Source organism: Gossypium hirsutum, chromosome D03 (genome assembly GCF_007990345.1).
Source record: "Gossypium hirsutum isolate 1008001.06 chromosome D03, Gossypium_hirsutum_v2.1, whole genome shotgun sequence".
Lineage (NCBI taxonomy): Eukaryota > Viridiplantae > Streptophyta > Magnoliopsida > Malvales > Malvaceae > Gossypium > Gossypium hirsutum.
Genome location: NC_053439.1, coordinates 19,862,565 through 19,881,652, shown reverse-complemented (window position 1 = coordinate 19,881,652; position 19,088 = coordinate 19,862,565). Strand labels below are relative to the sequence as shown.

The following is a 19,088-nucleotide window of genomic DNA, read 5'->3' as shown; positions in this document are numbered from 1 at the left end:
TAAATGACAAAACAATAATCATAGGGGAGACCCCTAACTTTGCACTGGAAATTCTCCTTTCAAAAGTCTTAGATCGTGAAGGTAAGCAATGAGACTATTAGTGATAGAGCTATAAAGTGACGAAACATTTTCAAAGATCCATATTAATATGTGTTAATTATGTGATAGATCATATTGCAAGGTAGATCGAGTGAAATCGATTAATAAAGGTTGAAGCAAATTGAATCTTCAATCTAAGGTGTGGGATCGATACTATTTGTTTGTGTGACATCAATATTTTATTGTAAAAAAATAATTACAGCAAATTATGAATACGCTAAATACTTATACAGAGATGTAAAACTCATCAAGATGGATACCAAGTAAGTGTTCTAACCAAGTGGATCTACGAAATACATAACAAATGATAGGCCTATGATTGTGGTTGTGTTATATGTGTTGATCTCATGCTCATGATATGTGATGTACGGATCACGTGTTATCTGTGATGATTTAAATATATGCTATATATGTGTATATATGTGTAATAAATCAAGGTCTATGATCTAATGTGAAAAAGCATGTCATTCATGTTAAAAGTGAATATAATGTGATAAGTCATTATGAGAGCATGTTTACATGCATAAGTGTATAAAGTGATCTATATGTGCAATAAGTGAAATCACCATATCACATGTATGGGGTGGGATTATGTGAAAGGTGAAAACAGTGACAATAAATCTATAAATTAGTGGTGGCTTGTCCACATCAGTGTTATCAGTGGCAGTTTATCTACAAATCAGTGGCAGTTTATCTATAAATCAGTGGTGGCATGTCCGCAAACGATGTTTGGATGAACGAGTTCTAGGGAACTCGATAATGGTCTGTGGCAGAGATGGGTAGCAATTTTTATAAAACGTGCATCGATTTGAAATGTGCATCGATATGTTCATGCATAGTTATCAATGATAAATTCTATAATCTTGATGATGTATGATTATGTCATGTTTGATATATGAGTTGATGTCTTTGAAAATATATGTACATTATGTAGTAATATCACACTAAGCCTTTAAAAGCTCGCCCACATCACTTATGTGTTTCAGATAATCCTCATGGCTAGGACTCAGATTTGAACATTGGATAGGCTCTCAAAAATAGATTAGTTTTATGGCTATGGACTATTTTATTATTTTTGGACTTTCGTGGACTTTTAAATTTTATTTTGGGACTTTAATTTGTGTTTTACCATTAAACTGTGCCATGGATGCTTTATTTTTAAAAAACTATGGATGATTGGAATTTTTGCATGGGTTTTTAATATGGATAAATTGTTTCGATCTTTTCTTAATAAAATCCATTTTTCACAAACTTGTTTTATTGAATCTAAAATTTTAAAATAATTATAACATCTTTCAAATAATAAACAAGATTACTTCTCAAGATTATGTTTTAAATAAATGAATTCTGAGGAAATATTAAATACATGATTTTAAAATTAAATCTATTTATTTCAACATTATATCTGTTTATTTCAACTCATGTTTTGGTCATTTCCATGGCCAATGCCATTACTTAGATTGGGTCATAACGTCTAGGCTCAGTTTGAGGGTTTACAAGTCTGCTACTTAATTTTGAAGACAAACCCTTCATTAAGGATGAAAGAGCCCAAATTCAACTATGAGAATCCCAACCGTCCATGTTTTAATTAAATGAGGGTCTCTAGACTTGTTTTAAAAATAACAAAACAACCCCAAATATTTTTCTAAGTGATCATTCAACTCCATCCATTAAGTCATGCCTTGGACTAGTTAGTTTTAAGAAAGTCATCCATTCCTTTCCTCTTTTCAAGGTGGTCGGCCATAGAAGGAGGGATAAACATGCTATTTTTAGGAAACTCAAGCCATCCCCTCCTAGTATAAATACCCCCTTCATTCTCTCATTTCATCATCTCTCATTCATCCATTCTTCTCTATTTTCTCTCATTTCCATTCTTCCAATTTTCAAGAGAGCTTTGCAAGGCTTAAGAGTAACCCCATTTAACAAAGGAGGATCATTTTTGGCTTGATTGCTACGGCAAGAAGTGAAGCACAAACGAGGAGCAAAGTAAGTTGTCACTCGGAGAACCACCAAAAACAACTTTATGTTTGCAACTGAAGTTTATGTTTTTAATATAATCTTGGTTGCTTAATTCCTTCAGTGTTAGAATAATTTAATTTCCATAGATTAGATTATTAATGTTGTTAATGATGTTATGTGCCTTTGTTGTTTATGCCTTTAGAAAAAAATATGATTATATTATTCATGCATTATAAACGTAGGGAAACGATTGAATTAATTATTAAATCCTAACCAGATGTAATTAATTGACACAATATCTGAGTGGTGCTTGTTTAATCTATATTTGAGAAAACTGCGTTAAAGTTTGTAATAATTCGAGACAATTGTATTACCTTGCATAATCTTATCATTTATGTAATTAAATTGTTTTGGTATAGAAATATTACTACTAACTCACATAATCTGTTTTTCTTCTTGTTAAAATACTAAGTTGTTGCATACACATATGCTAGACTTAATAATTTAATAAATTGAATCCTTAGACGATCCCTGAAAAGGTAACCTTAAAGTAGTAACAGACGTAGACATGTGAAAACAATAGGTTAAAAGAGAAGCCAAAGTACTAATACTTAAAATAGGATTAATAAATAGCCGAGTTTCCATGAAATTTTTCGTAACAACATTACTAGTATTTAAATATTTCTAAGTTGCGAAGAAAAATTATTCTGACACATGCATGCTATTGTTTTTTATCTTGAAGACTTGTATACCTATTTCATTCGTTATTTAATTTAATTTTAAGCATACTTAGGTTAGTTTAGATTAGTAAAACCCGTCACTTTCATTTATTTTCCAATTATCAGTCCCTAAATTTGGGTCTAGAAATTTTGAGGGTAAACTTGGAATTTTTGCTTGGAATGAGTTCGAAAATTTTGAAGTATGGTAACCCGAAAAACTATTCGACTATGGCTTTTCGGAAATTAATTCAATTTTTGAAAATAATGTAGAAAAGACCTTTAATTTTAAATTGTGAATTGTTTTGAAAATTGGGTTAAAATTGAGAGTACCACAAAGGTAAATATACTAAATTTTTAAACTTGCCCTATTCCCCCCACATACAAAAAGCTCACGAAAGTTTCCTCCCCTGACTTATTTTGTCGTCCCTTGAAATCCCCAAGCCCCATTCATCTAATTTGATCTTCATTACTTCAATTCATTTGATTTTCATCATCTTCCAAGCATTTAACCTTCCTAGAATTCCATAAAGAGCACTAAGAGCGCCATTAATTTTTGCGATCGCTCAACTTGTAGGTTTTTGGATTTCCTATTAAACTTTTTTTCCCTCCAATCAAGGTAATTTTTCATTTTCCTAATAGTCTTTTATGAACTCTAGCTATTTAAATCGAGTTTTTATCTATTGAATCAAAGGTTTTGTGCAAATGTAAAAATTCGGGGCATTAATGGTGAACTTAAGGATTCTAAATTAAATCGATGTTTTAAAGTATTTTTCAACTCATTTTGATGTGATAATAAAGTTTCTAAAATCTCCTTAAAGTTTTGTTAAAAGTTTGGAAGATTTTGTTATGTTTCATGAAAAATGGTCATTGTACGTCGAAATTTCAAAACCATGATTTTGAGTAGTTAAGAGTGGTTTGAAGGTTGAGAATCATACTTAGGTAAGTAGTTAGATGATTCGAATTGGTTTTAAGGGAATGCGTAGGAATTGAGATTTTTGTGTTTGGCTAAACTAGTCGAAAATTTTAGTTCCAAGAGGAACTAGCTTATGCCTACATTTTTGGTTGATTTAGGTGAGATTATGACTAAATATTAATTGTGTTTGTTGTGTGATCTATTTTGGGTGAAGGTTCAGAACCATTGGAGCCTTCGACGAGCATGGCGAAAGGAAAGGAAAAGCTAGTTTAAGCTTTTAACGACTAGGCGAAAGCGAAAATGATGAGTGTTTGGAGTCGATGCTTGTAGAAATGATTCATAGTGTTTAATGGGAGCTAAGAAGTAGCCTAAACCTATATCCTAAATTCTGAATGTAAGCTTCCTTATTTCCCTCGTTAATTTTGTGAGATATGTGATTATGCAGTATGGATTGAGCATTATTTTGTGTTAATGTGATTTGATATATATGTTCATGATAGCTATTGTGAAATATGTTAATTGCGGGCATGGTAAACATGCTAAATGATGGTGATGATGCTGTGTTAGTGATGTAAATGTGCAATTAAAGTGTGCAGAAAATGGTAAGTATATATGTGTTTTATTGTGGATATTTTTGCCTTGTAACCTTTTGAGACTATTGGATATAGTTGACATGTCATAGGATTTGTGAGTACTCACCCTCGAGTTGGGATTTGGGGCATTTATACCTAAGACAATTTTGGAGAGGTAAGGGAATGTAAGCTCAACTCTATTCACCAAGACATGTTAGTGTGTTGGAGAGTGTTAGCTAAATGCTATGCTTTTGGGATATATTTGACTCTTTAAATCAATGGCGTGAGTGTATCCAATGTGTGGTGATAGAGCCCACTTTTATGCTTCATAGCCTCAAGTGTCAATTTATCATTAAATGAAATATTATGAAATGTGATGTATGCATAAATATGTGATTACAAAGTTAGATGAGTTAGTATATAATGTATAAATCTTTTAGTATGTCAATATGGCTAAATATGTATGTATATGTGTTTTGGTTGCTTTCATTTAAAGTATGGTATCATGTTTATTAGTGGCTTTTCTGATCATTCACTGAGCTTGTTTAAGGGCACACACTCTTTTCTAGACTATTGTAGATAATTAGCTTTTTTGGTGTGAGCGGTGCGGTTCCAAGGAAGTGATCCAAGTTAGGCTTTACTATTTAAGTAGGTGATATTATTTTTATTCTTTGAACTGTGGTAATAAAGGTAATGTAGTAGAGTTTTTGGTTTATTATTATTATATCTTAAATGGTTGTTGTGATTTTAAACTAATATGATTTGATGGTTGATGTTATTATATTATTGGTTTTGGTTTGGTTTGAATTATTGATATTGATTTGAACTGCAAGGATGGTCATTTTGATATGGAACAATGAAGTTGTGGATGCATGTTGAAGTGGAAAATGTTTAAATGTGTTATATGCCCTATTTTGCTATGATTTTGGACAAAATGTATAGAGGTGCCGATATTTGGGGCATAAGTATAACCTCCCAAACCTGGCCTAGACGTTATGGTCGTATCAAGAAGGCCACATTGGACACCTTAGTGTTGAACCTACCCTAACGATAGTTAAAAACCTTCAAGTACTCATTTCAATAAAACCGTGGTTTTTATTGCTAGCTTTGGAAAACGTCCATTTACTTAGTCCAACCGTGCTTAGGTCAAATTAGTGAATTAAGTGAGTTTTTGTAAAACCTTATTGACGGCGTTGCCTGAAAAAAATCATTTTGTTATCTTCTTTGCAGCGAAAATTTACCATTACTAGTTAAATTATTAATTTAGCCATATATCATGCATAGTCCATTTCAACATATTTATAAAAATCGTGTATCTATAGAAAATATGCGTGTCATGTATGCATGAAAACCCTAAAATCTTGAATAGTCCAAACCATAGTTTAAAGAAACTTTACAATCAAAAACTGAATAATAATAAACTAATAAAAAAATGTAATTAATTTAAAATAATATGAAGAAGTAAAGTCCAAAGTCCGTTGTGCATCCACATGCCAATTCCGATCCTAAGTTTGATCATTACCTGAGAAGTTGAGATAATAGGGTGAGCTTAACAAGCTCAGTGTGAGACTAAATAAGTATTAAGCAATCATACAGGCAATTTCATAGAGGTACCAATAGCACAATCAAACATTATCAATAATAATTTTCAAATGCATATGAGTAGAAAAAATGCGCATGTGAGATCCTACCCATACCATCCGCTATATACCAAGAGTTCCCTGAACCCATCTGTCAAACTCCAACGTATGTGAGCAATGCTCGATGAGGTAAAACCATCAATGACCAATAATGCAGTGAAACTATCAAATAAATAATACGATATAATCGTCAATCCCCACGGTACTCCAAATGCATTGCACTGACTACAAATATATGCGAACTAAATATGTCGCCGGTACTCCACAAAACTCCTCCGTCAACCTCAAAATCTTATCCCAATGTACATGCAATATGTCATACAAATTCATACATAATCATATTTCAACACTTTTCACATTTATTCGACATGTTCAACATGTCCTCAATAATCACATACTTACAAAAAAAAAGGAAGGAATGTTCCAATTTTCAAATTACCATTAAGATGGTATCTATCAATATCGTCACAAGCTTTAAGAATTTCATTGTGCACCAATAACAACCTCACGTATATATATCATAGTAAATATTTCATGCATTTAAATCATGCACAAACCTAATATCTCAACATTTCATACCATTCAATCAAAAATTCTCATATTACATGATATAATTATTAATAACAATCTCAATTACATATTCATACAATCAAACTAGCAATTTTACCAACACATCAGTCTTTTAAGGCTCGAAACATATCTGGTTTGACCACTCGCAAAACTAATATTTTGGCTACTATGCATAACCAATCAGCAAGCTAATTTATCAAATATAACATAAAATTTATCATTATTAAACAAATTTTACAAGTTTAGGAACCACAACTTATTTTTTGCTTTCTCGCAGCAGCCTAGTGAATCTTCCACTTTTCCTTATTAAACCTTTATACGATCGTAAAACAAAACTCAGTATAAATTCAATCAATTTACCACTTAACCAACTCTCAATTACCCACTTATGGGTTCAAACCAATTGTCAAATTAATAACTATTTTACGAATTCAACTAGTTCGATTCCTTACTTTGTATTGATGCAAACCATACGTACGGTCGTGCTTTAGCTTTACAGTTGATTCAGGGTGTTTGAGTCAGAACCTAATTCCATAATATACTGGAAAATCAGTAGCTAATAATTATTAAATTCCTTCATTTCATCAATCCATAACATATACCCTACAATTATGTCGAAACAACAATTAATTTTACACTTAATTGCACTTACGCTTCCCGATTTGTGAGTTTCAAATGCCCAAATGATCAAGAATGTTTTTCCCTAATTGGCATGGGTTTAATAGCTGATTAGGAGAGCTCAAGAACTCAAATTAAATCTTGAATTAATTGGGCAAGATTCAAGACACAAAATAGCCCCCTATTTTACACATATGCGTACGCACCACCACCCATGGTGGCTGAAATTGGGGTTGAATTTTAAAATGGTCTGAAACCTTATTAAAATCTAGAAAAATACCATTAAAAACATTTAAAATCCCATAAATTCTAGATCTGGAGAATTAGGTTTTAATGGACAAGATTAATTAAGAAATTGAAGAGAAAAGAGACCTTACACAAGCTAAAAATTTCATATTTGGGGCAATGGCACTTTCTAGACGATGTTTGAGATCGATCTTGGAGTTAAAAATTTCATATTTGGGGCTGATTTAATTTAGGAAAAGTTTCAGCAATATAATAAAGGAGATGGTGCAAAATCTTGATGCAAAAAAAAAAGATGGTAAAAGGGGAGGTGTAGGCAACAGCAATAATGGAAGAAAAAGGGAAAAGAAAAAAAATAAAGATGATGAGAGGGAGAGAGGTTAGGGATGGCTAAGGCAGAAGAAAAGTGGTTAAACGGCAGATTATTGGATAAAAAAATGTATTACACCTATGTTTACTAGGCTTAGATGCCAACACATAAAAAAAATAAAGGAATTTGCAAAAAAAAATAATTTATTTTGTAAAAGTTGAGACTTGAACTTGGGACCTCCAACTAACTTTCAATCATTCACATTTAACGACTAACCATTGGGTCAATTCCCTATTTTCGATGTATTTCTAGATTTATGGACCTAAATTGGGATGTTACAATAAGTATCGATACCTCCATGTTGTAATGATTGTATAGGAAAACAATAGCTCATTTTGGTATCGATACCCTTTCATGAGTATCGATACTCAGGGTAAAAATACAGATACTTTTGCTTTATATCAATAATTTTTCTTGTTTTTAAAATTGAGGAAAAACAAAACGCAAAAAAGGTATCAATTTTCTAAATGGTATTGATATTTATCTTTATAAATATCGATACCTGTGATTGTGTATCGATACCTACGTGACTTCTTTGGAAATTTTATTAGATAGTTCCTAAGCATGTTTTAACTTGTTATTAATATTGATTAATGTTTGTTAAGTCACTTTGAATGTTGCCTAAGGTGTTTTGACTCAATACTCCTGCAAATGTTTGAGCGTGATGGTGGTTGTATATACTTGAGACTGTGCGAATGTGTATAAAGTTGTGATGTTTGATGTGGCATCATGTTATTTGAGTTCGGCGTCCGGACCGGGTATACGGTGTTACACCAACACCGACCAATTTACTTAAAAATTAATTTCACAATACTTGATTTGCAAAAACAGCCTTTATGGAGACAATAACTCTTACTCACTACTTTTTTACTTGTCAAGGATTGTGTATACTTTCAGATAAATTAAATTATTTCAAAACAATAGACGGTGCGCCAAAACTTAATTACAAATTATTAGAGCCCTAATATATATGTCCAATCAGTCCCTCTGATAGCTCGAGATAACAAGGAACGAATTGCATATAGAACCGATAATATTCAATGAATGAAAAATGATGAAGTAAGAGAAATAGATTGCATGTATCACTATCTGTAATGAATGAGTTTTTTGTTAAGTACAAAAGATGTCTTAGAAATTAATTTATGTTCTTCAAATTATTATTTTATTTATTATAAAAAAATATTTGAAGTTCGAAGTGAAAATTAAATTAATTAGTCATCACAGTTTTGTTGAATAAGAAACTTAAATATATTTTCATCATAGATTTTATTACGGTAAGTTTTCATGACTTAATGAAATTAGAATTTGGTTGAGAAAATAAATTAATTGAGAAATTAATTTAGTTAATTTGATTGATTAAATTAATGTATTAAATAAATAATATTTGGGAAATGGAAAATAAATATTAAGCTGAATAAATTATATGTATTGGATAAAAGTCAAAACAGTACATATAATTGAACCCAACGCATGAAAGACCCAACTAGGACTTGTGGGTACAAGGGGTGGCAAACTATAGTATTTACTAGGGCATGTCATTCCCTAGTTGTCTTCTACTTAACTAAATTTTGTATTTTCTATTTAAATATTATTATTGAATCTGACTTTTTTCAAACAAAACTCTTATACTGATTCTCTATAAACTAGAACTATGTGTTGAGAAATTTAGAACATTTCACATACATCGTTATTCTGTCAGAAAATAATGTAAATTATTTTTTATAGAATAAATTCTATTTACTAGGGAAATGCATACTTTTGGTTATAGGGAGAATTAACTTTCCAACTGAAAGTTAAATTAAAAGTTTTCATTCTATGATTTGGTTATGTTACTCGAGCTCATACTCGATGTAATTCATTGTTCGAGAATAATAGAAAATGCCATTTAATAGAAAACCGAGATAGACTGTAACACCCCTTACCTGTATTCGACGATGAAATAGGGTACGAGGCATTACTAGAAGACATACATTTGCATACGTATTAAACCGAGTTATAAAATTTCATCCAAATTAAAACTTTTAACTTATTAACGTGCTTTATAATTTTTTACAACTTATCCTCGAAATATTATATTCATAACAAATAGGGCCTACGAGACCCGATACTTACTCATGTAATTCAATGCTTCATTTCCATTTCATTGAATTTACAATTTCTCATGTTCACAATTCAAATCAATTTCCCAATCCAATATATATATTTCAATACCACAATAATTCTTTTAATTCAAATCATATCACTAGAAACATCCATTTAATTTATGTACAATTCAATATTGTTAAGTTTAATACTAATACTTATTCCCCATTTAACACAACGTTTATCGATTATACCATTCATTAACACATTTATAAATTCTTAGTATTGCAATGAAAACATCACTTAAGCTTAAATAACAACATGAAATCAACTCATCATCCCTTTTTTCGTCATTTTATTCTTTAAGTATGAACTTAGTATTTCATTTCCTTTCAACACCCATTCCTACGAATATCACACAAACAATAACATATCATTCAACCATAGTCACAAGCTAGTACATTAAACATAATTCTTTTTGGAATTAACCACATGATAAACCATTTCAATAAAGATTACATAATCTAAACCTTACCACCCTTTCATGATCACAAGTATATTCTCATCTAGGCACTTACCATTTCAATGCATAACTTATAAATTTAATGTGGCATAATTTAGCCACAACTTGGCCAAAGCCTAAGCGTGTACACCATACTGTTAGCTAAATAAACATATAGCGTAAGCATTATAAGTATGGCCGAGTTAAATATTTACTCATGTATCAAACTTACCAATGAGTTAGTCCATAAACCACTCATGGCCTTACTTCATACCAATCATATACCAAATATACCACACACACATACTATGAAACTTTATTTTCCCATATGAGCTTAAACCATGATTAATAATACACAAATATAAGAATCACTTTTATTTCATTGTTTTATCAATTATAATCGAGCATATGACTAATTATACACAATCATTCGTATATTTTATTTTTCTCCTCCTCCTCTCCATTCCACATCCTTAGTGTACATAACACTCTTAGAAATAACATTTTTATAGTTTCACTACTCACTTACATGTATACTTAAAACTGTCTCTCCGAGTCAGACTCACTAAATTATTTTACCTGAAGCTACACAGCTCCAAATTAAAATCGTTAATTTTCCCTAAAACTAGATTCACATATCGTCTTACCATAAAATTTTTAGAATTTCGGTTTATCCAAATAGTATAGTTCATTCTTTAAAGTTTCCTCTATTTCACTACTCAACAGTTTTGACCTCTCTTCACTGAAATTAATTATCTCATTGTATAGAGTTTGGATATTATTCCTATTTGTTTATCTTGAAATAGATTTACTGAGGATTCTAAACATATAAATTTTAGCCCATAATTATTTTTGTACAATTTTCGAAATTTTACAAATTTAGAACAAGGGATTTCGAAATCATTCTACCTCTATCTCACTAAATTCAAATATCTCAAATATATAACTCTTTTGCTTGTTCTATTTCTTTTATATGAAAATAGACTCAATAATATTTAATATAATATCTAATTAAACTCTAATTCCATTTCTACCATTTTTGGTGATTTTTCAAAGTGACACAACTATTGCTGTTCAAAGCTGTTTATTACTAAATTTGCTCTTTAATAGTTTCATTACTTCTTTTCATCTTACTCAAGGGTCGATTAATATCGATCCAATATTCATCACATAACTTATTCGATTCACATATATTTTCACTTATCCAATTTCCTCGATGAACACTTCGAAATATTAACCGTCACACGGTGGAATCAGCACTTAGCAACCACCTCATGTTCAAAGGATCTCGGTGGAATCAGCACTTAGCAACCACCTTATAATCAATGATACGGGGAATCAGCACATAGCAACCCCTTCACAATCAAGGATACGGTGGAATCAGTACTTAGCAACCACATTATTAATCAATAATTCAGGGAATCTGCACTTAGCAACCCTTTTTTGATCAATGATTCAGGGAATCTACACTTAGCAACCCCTTTACATTCAAAGAATCCCGGTCTAATCTGAGTGTTCATCGGGAACCTTACTTTACAAAATTTTACCAACTTTTCCAATTTATCCACATTTTGTAATCTACATCAAATATTATTCTATATTCAATCATATCTCAACAATATTAAATAAAATTAAAACAATGTATATTCACAAACAACTTACATCATGCTTTCAAGGTCATTTCTCATCTTTCTCAACTTATAATAACACATTTAACTTATTTAGCACTCAAATTACTCATCTAGTCCAAAATCACATTTTGAAAATTACATTTTTGCCCCAAGTTTCACAAAATTACAATTTGCCCCCAGGCTCATAAAATTATTTTTATTCAATTTCTTTGCATTTTAGGCCTAACCGAACCATTATATGATTATATAAATCCATAGTTTCATTTATTTAGACACTTATGACATATTTCATAACTTTTACAAGTTAACCCTTTAGGTATTTTTATCGAAAATCACTTAGTTCAAGTCGTTTATCACACTCCAAACCTTCATATTCTTCCATAAACATCAAAATACATGCATATTATCCATGTTTAATTTTTAACATCACTCTAGCTCAATAAATGGTAGAAATAGGTAAATCATATTACGGTAATCTCAAAAACATAAAAATTATTAAACGGGCAAGGATGACTTACTATTGAGCTTGGAAGCTTGAAACCCTAACCATGGCTTCCCTTGCTAAATCGGCCTTATGGAGAAGATGGACAAAAATTAGCTTTTATTTGTTTTAATTCATTTAATAACTAAATGGCCAAATGCCCTTAATGAAAACTTTGGAAACATGCTAACCATGTCTTTTGTCCACCAACTGAACCAAAGGTCTCATTACCATATAAAGACTCCATTTAAAATTTCATAACAATGGACACCTCTAACATACAGAACTCAACTTTTCACTTTACATTTAGTCCTTTGACTAAATTGAGTGCCCAACGTCAAATTTCGAACGAAATTTTCATGAAATCATTCCATGAAATTATAGACCATAAAAATATAATAAAATAATTTTTTCCTTGTCGAATTTGTGGTCCCAAAATCACTATCTGACTCGCCTAAATTCGGGTTGTTACAAGTTACAATGTGATATCGCCATATTCGGTCACAACGTTTAGACCAGGTTTGGGTGTTAATAGACTTTAGACTGCCTCATATGAAAACATGTAAATTTCAGTTATTTTATTATTTAATTAACGCAATGACTCATATACAAATGCCTTAAAATTATGTAAGATAAGTTATTAATTTAAAAATTTATCTAAAATCTTAAACTAGATTGTTGTTGTATCCTAAGATATTGAGCTAATAAATCGAAGGAATAGGTATACGCCAAGAAGAGAGAATTTCGTAGTTTCCGGGTGTCAAAGGTGGAATACTCAATAAGTCTCGTTAATTCCCAACATTAGTGTCTACACTACAGGAAATTAAGGTTTAGCGTCGTTTTTAGTGGCGTTTGGACCGAAAACACTGCAAATATTAACACTAGTGGCGCTAACGAAAAACGCACAAAGGTCAAGCAATAGTGGCATTTATGAGAAAACGCCGCAAAGGTAACCAATAGCGGCGTTTATGAGAAAAATGCCACAAGTATCATTTTATTTTAAACAAACGGTGTTGTTTTGCTCTGCTTAGTTTTATCCCAAATCATATCCTCGAAATCCCTTATTTTTTCCCCTAAAATTTTCCCCAATCCCTTAATTTTCCCCAAATCAAAACTCCCTAAATCCCTTAGATTTTCCCCAACCAATTTTCATCACCGTCGACTATCACCTCTGCTGCATCGCCGTCAACATCCTCTACCCATCACCGTCGACACTCCTCTACTACATCATCGTCGACACTCCTCTACCCCGAAACAACAACCTCATCTAGTAATTTTTATTTAGTTTATTATTTTCATATCTATTTTTAAAAATTTCAGATAATGTTCTTTGTTCTATCTTTTTATACCTAGAAACAATTTTCCCCAAAACATCTATTTTTTGGGTTAATATTTATTATTTTTTGGGTTATATCATTAATTTTTATTATGTTATGAACTAAGTAGTTTTGTGAATTTGTATTTTAGGGTTTCGAGCATTATTTTTATGCCCTTTAGGAAGACTTCTTGCTTAGTTTCTCACTTATTTTATCTTATTTTATTTCATTTCCATATGATCCAATAACAAGCTAGTAATGAATTTTAGTTATCTTCATTATCTGATTTGATGGGAAAAAGGAATGATAAGTAGGTTTTATTTCATTTCTCATCTCGTTTGTTCTTGCATTTAGAAGTCCTTTATTTTCTGATTTTGTCTCTATTAGCTCATTTTTATTATTTCATTTAACAATTACTTTTATTATTTAACAAAATCATGTCCCTTTTCTTTCTCATTTTTCGCAGACCTTGTTCTTCTATTAGCTGCTCTGACATTAAAATGATAGCTTTTGGTGTTTTGCTAGCTTCAATCCATATTGTCATAGGTAAGACAATTTTGCTTCCTTTCTTCTTTGTTTTAATTTCTTATCTGAATTCTGGGTTTTCATTGATGTTGCAGTTAAGTACATTGTGTATTATGCTGGTTGGGTTCTTAGAAAATTGGGGTAATAGGAACATAAGTGTTTGATTTACTAATTTTTTAGTAGCACTGTTTCTTTTCCTTTTTTCCCTTTTCCTGCAAATTCAATATGATGCCTGATATATGTTGTAATCAAATCCTTGTTTAGTATTTATAATTTGAACAACTTTTTAAGAAAAATTAATTTCTGGTTCGTTCTTATGGGATTCTGATTCATGCTTTTTATCCTCTAGTGTGATGTTGAAATGTGTTTGAAATTGGAATTTGAGGTTAAGTAATGGTACAAATTCCATCGAGTAGTCTGAGATAAGTGGAATCTTGTGTCATCCTCACTCTTTTGTTATTCTTCAAACAAATATTAGTAATTTATTAATGTTTGGTTTGGTTTATCTTGTGGAACAGCATATGTGGTGACAGCTTTGGTGTAACTGGTTTTAGTTCATTTATTTAGTTTCTTATGTGATTAAATAGCGAATATAGATATGTTTGTAAAATTTGTATGTTTCGTTAGCTATGTATTCCTTTGTTTTTCCTTATTTTATTTCTGGTGGACAATCATTTTTTAATTTTTTAATTTTACCTACCGAAATTTGGATATGCTTTAAGTTATTAGGGGCTTCTATGTATAAATATGTTCTTTACAATGTTGTTTAGTCCATATCAGTGTAGACAATCATTTTCCCTTGTGACTAAGGCTAGTATAGTTGAGTTTTTACTAGTAAGTTCTTGATATAGAGCACGATTTTGTAGGGCAGTTACTGAGCTCAAATTTCTATTTCTTTCTCTTTTTGTCAGACTGAATTAAGCAGGCAAAGTTTGTAAAGGTAATAGCAGTGAATTTCACCCTTATATTTAAACTACTTCTTTCTTTCGCTTGATATTTGATGCTTGGAAATATTGCGATATGCAAAATACCCACATTTTATGTGGTAGATACTTTGAGAATGGAGTTGAATTTTAATAGGCTGATTAGTTGTAAACCTTTTTGCATGCTTTGCCATTCATGAAATTGAATATGAGTGACAGCATTTACATTGAGCAGCTATGTCTTTCTCTGGACATGCTACTTGGAAACTGTTAAAGCCTTCATTGTCCTATACTTGCAAACTGTTTGCCTGAATGTTTGGGTACCATTTCAAGTAAACTTATAGCGGGTTTTTATTTGTTTAACTTGTATGTCGTGGAGTATGTATGTGATCTCTTTTGCTACTTAGGTATTCAACCAGTTTTGGTTTATAATGTCCATGTGTGATTATTAGGAAGTTTGGTTGTATCATTACTTTTGCAATCATTAGAAAGGGTTTTTTGTTTCCATTTCAGTCTATAATGTTCAAGTTTATTACTGTACATATTTTGCGACATTCAAATTAATTCTTACATTTAATGATTAATTTAACTCAATATTAGGGTTTAGCATTACTGACTAACTTTTTATTATAATTTGGAGGCTCGATTAATATCAGTAAAGTCGTTTATTTAATTAGTGTTTTAAAAGGTTAATTTAGTTAAATTTATTAAGTTTTGATTAGCGAAATCGTTTATTTATTATGTTGTTTAAATTTAATTTAGTTCAATTATTGAATTTGTATTAAGTAGAACCGTTTATCCAAATTTGTATTTTTAAAAAGGTATTTACTTCATTCATGAGTTTCGATATAAGTAAACCATTATTCATTATATTTTTGAGAGTTAAATTATTGATTTATTGGTTTTGATATTAAGTAAAACGTTTATTCGTATTGTTTTAGAAGGTTAGTTTAGTTTTTTTATTTATTGAAATTTAGTATTAAATAAAACCATTGTTTTAGTTGTACATTTTCAGAAAAGTCTTTACTTAATCCCTATCTATGTCATCTGCGGGCTACTATTTTGTACTTGTAAATTATAAAAAAAGAATATTGCTTGGCTCATCTCTGTACAGATGATCCCTTTTTTTTGTCCATGAATTTAATTATTTCCCTTATTGCGGGCTATTATTTATTTAATTTTTATTATATATGTATTTTAGAACATTAAAAATTGTTTTGTGCTTATCATGTATCGTCTTCAAATTACGAAGTAAATAAATGAATGATCCAAATAAAACAAAATAATCAATTTAAATATTATTTATATGGTTTAATTTAGTAATTGAAAAATAACAAAAAGAAATAACAAATCTTTAATATCTTTAATAAAAAAATAGAATAATCAATTTAATATCTTAAAAATTCAAATTTCAAAAATAAAACATAATATATATTTTAGTCATATAAATAAATATCATTTAATTTTTTAAAGAAAAAATAATATTTATCTTAATGTTAAAATTATTTTAATATCTTTCAAATATTATTATAAAAATAAATATATTTAATTATCATAAAGACAAAATATTTGTTTATCTATATATTTAAAATTTATTTATCCTTTCATAAAAATCCATAACATAATTTTAATTTTATGTTTTTTTGTTTTAATTTCTAAATTTAAAATTGATCAGTTTTTAATGTTTAGTATAGTAAACATAAACGTGATAAAAAACCACAAATTTAAAAATTAAAAAGTATAATTAAAAAAGTCAATATTTAAAGTTAATATTTTAAAGATGATAATCATAACTTAATAAACATTTAAAGAATATAAAAAATAAATAAAAATATATATCATATCATAACTTACATAAAACGTTGTACCAAAATATATAAAATCACAAAAATTAGGGCAACACTATTGTTTTTCCCTACTCTTAATTATACTTATAAATAAACCCAAATGTTGTCACTAATATATTATCTTTTAAATAATTAGATATTGATACTTGATATATATTATCTATTTTAGTACAATGACATGATTTAAATCTATTTAGAAACTTAAGTAATCATAATTTATTGTCAACTTTAGACTTCAAGAACTACGAAATGGATAAGAGTTGGATGGATTTGTCAAGTGTAAAGCTATCGAAATGGAGTACAAACTTTTTATTTTTGCATTTAAAATGCAAGCCAGAGATATGATTTTTGCCCATGTAAGAAGTGTGGCAACATCATTGGCATTTTGTGAAGTTGTCTAGAACATCTAATTGTTGCGCTTTATTCAGGGTATAAAATGGATTTCCTGGAGATGTTACACCTGTAGAACCTCTTCAACGATTATTCGGCTTTCCTTATAATTCTTACCATTAGTCTGTTAAGAAAATGACAAAAGGTATGTTGCAGGATGCATTTATATGCACAGTCAGGTTTAAATTGTTTCCACCTTAAATTATGGCATCCGATGATTGTTATATTGGTGGAAATGCTTTTACCAAAATAGGAAGAAGTGCACCTGTTGAAGAGCCAAATGGAGAAACGGTGAAGTTCTACAAGTTACTTAATGAAATGAATGAAGAACTTTATGAGGGATCAAAATTTTCAAAATTGTCCTTCTACATTTATCTTTTTCATTTTAAATTTTTGGGAGGCTGGACCGAAGACTTTTTTACACTGATGTTAGAGTTTTTGAGAGATATGTTTCTGTTTGCAAAAATCTCTCATTCATGCAAAGATATGATGAAACTAATAAAAGATTCAGGCCTTGGGTACGACAACATTCATAGTTGCCAAATGGCTGCATGTTGTATTGGGGTGATCGAAAAAACCAACTGTCTTGATATGTTTGCGGTAAATCTTGTTGGATGAATAGGAATGTAGAAGATGTGAATGAGGATGAAGGTGAGGCACAGTCAAGAAAGAAGCCAATAAATATTTTGTGATATTTTCCACTAATACCAAGGCTTGACAGGCTTTTTATGTCGTCAAAAATAGCCTAGTCTATGAGGTGGCATCATGATCAACAAACCGGTGATGGATTATTAAGGCATCCTACGAATTATTTAGCTTGGAAATCATTTGAGAGTAAAATTTCAAGCTTTTGTAAGCGATCCTTGAAATGTGAGGCTTGGGCTAGCATCTATGGATTTAATCCTTTTAAAATCATTAGTACTTGGCCTGTAGTGCTTGTTCCTTACAAGTTACTTCCGTGGATTTGCATGAATCAATCTTCTTTTATCTTATCTATGATTATCCCTAGAGAGAACGGTCCTAGAAATGATATTGACATTTATATGGAGCCACTTATTGAAGAGTTGAAACAGTTATGGGCGAAGTGTTGAAAATATGATGTCTTGAGAAAGGAGAACTTTTATTTAAGTGCATCTTTGTTGTGGACTATTAATAATTTCCCTGCTTATGCTAATTTATCTAGTTGGAGTCCAAAGGACGTTATGCTTGTCCTTGTTGTACGACATAAACATGTTCAAAATGGTTATATAATGGGAAAGAAGTTCTCTTATATGAGGCGTCATCGGTGGTTAGATGGAAATCATAGATTTAGATTTCAGAGGACTCTATTTGATGGTGCTGAAGAGTTTAGAGAATATCCTAAGCAGGACCATTGGATCTGAAAATCTTATTCATGTTAAAGATATCAATTTCAATTATGGGAAGATGAATCAACCACCCAACATGCAAACAAAGAGAAGAACGAGGGAGGCGTATGTTGGCGATGTTGATCGTATAAATCTGATGAAGAGGGTGATCCTAATGAGGAGGACTTGTGGAAAAAAAGATGTATTTTTTTGAGTTCCCTTATTAGGAGCATCACATTTTGCGACACAATCTTGATGTCATGCATATTGAAAAGAATGTTTGCGAGATATCATCGGGACAACTCTGAATGTCGATAAATAATCGAAAGACAATCTTCAGAG

At 30.5% G+C, this 19,088-nt stretch overlaps 1 long non-coding RNA gene across 1 annotated transcript; it reads left to right on the top strand.

Annotated features, from left to right (window-relative positions):
• Positions 1-1,952: 1,952 nt before the first annotated feature.
• On the top strand, positions 1,953-5,491 carry LOC121215444 (uncharacterized). Its single transcript, XR_005911269.1, has 3 exons — positions 1,953-2,085; positions 3,905-4,084; positions 5,096-5,491. It is a non-coding gene; the product is annotated as an uncharacterized lncRNA (long non-coding RNA).
• Positions 5,492-19,088: the final 13,597 nt, after the last annotated feature.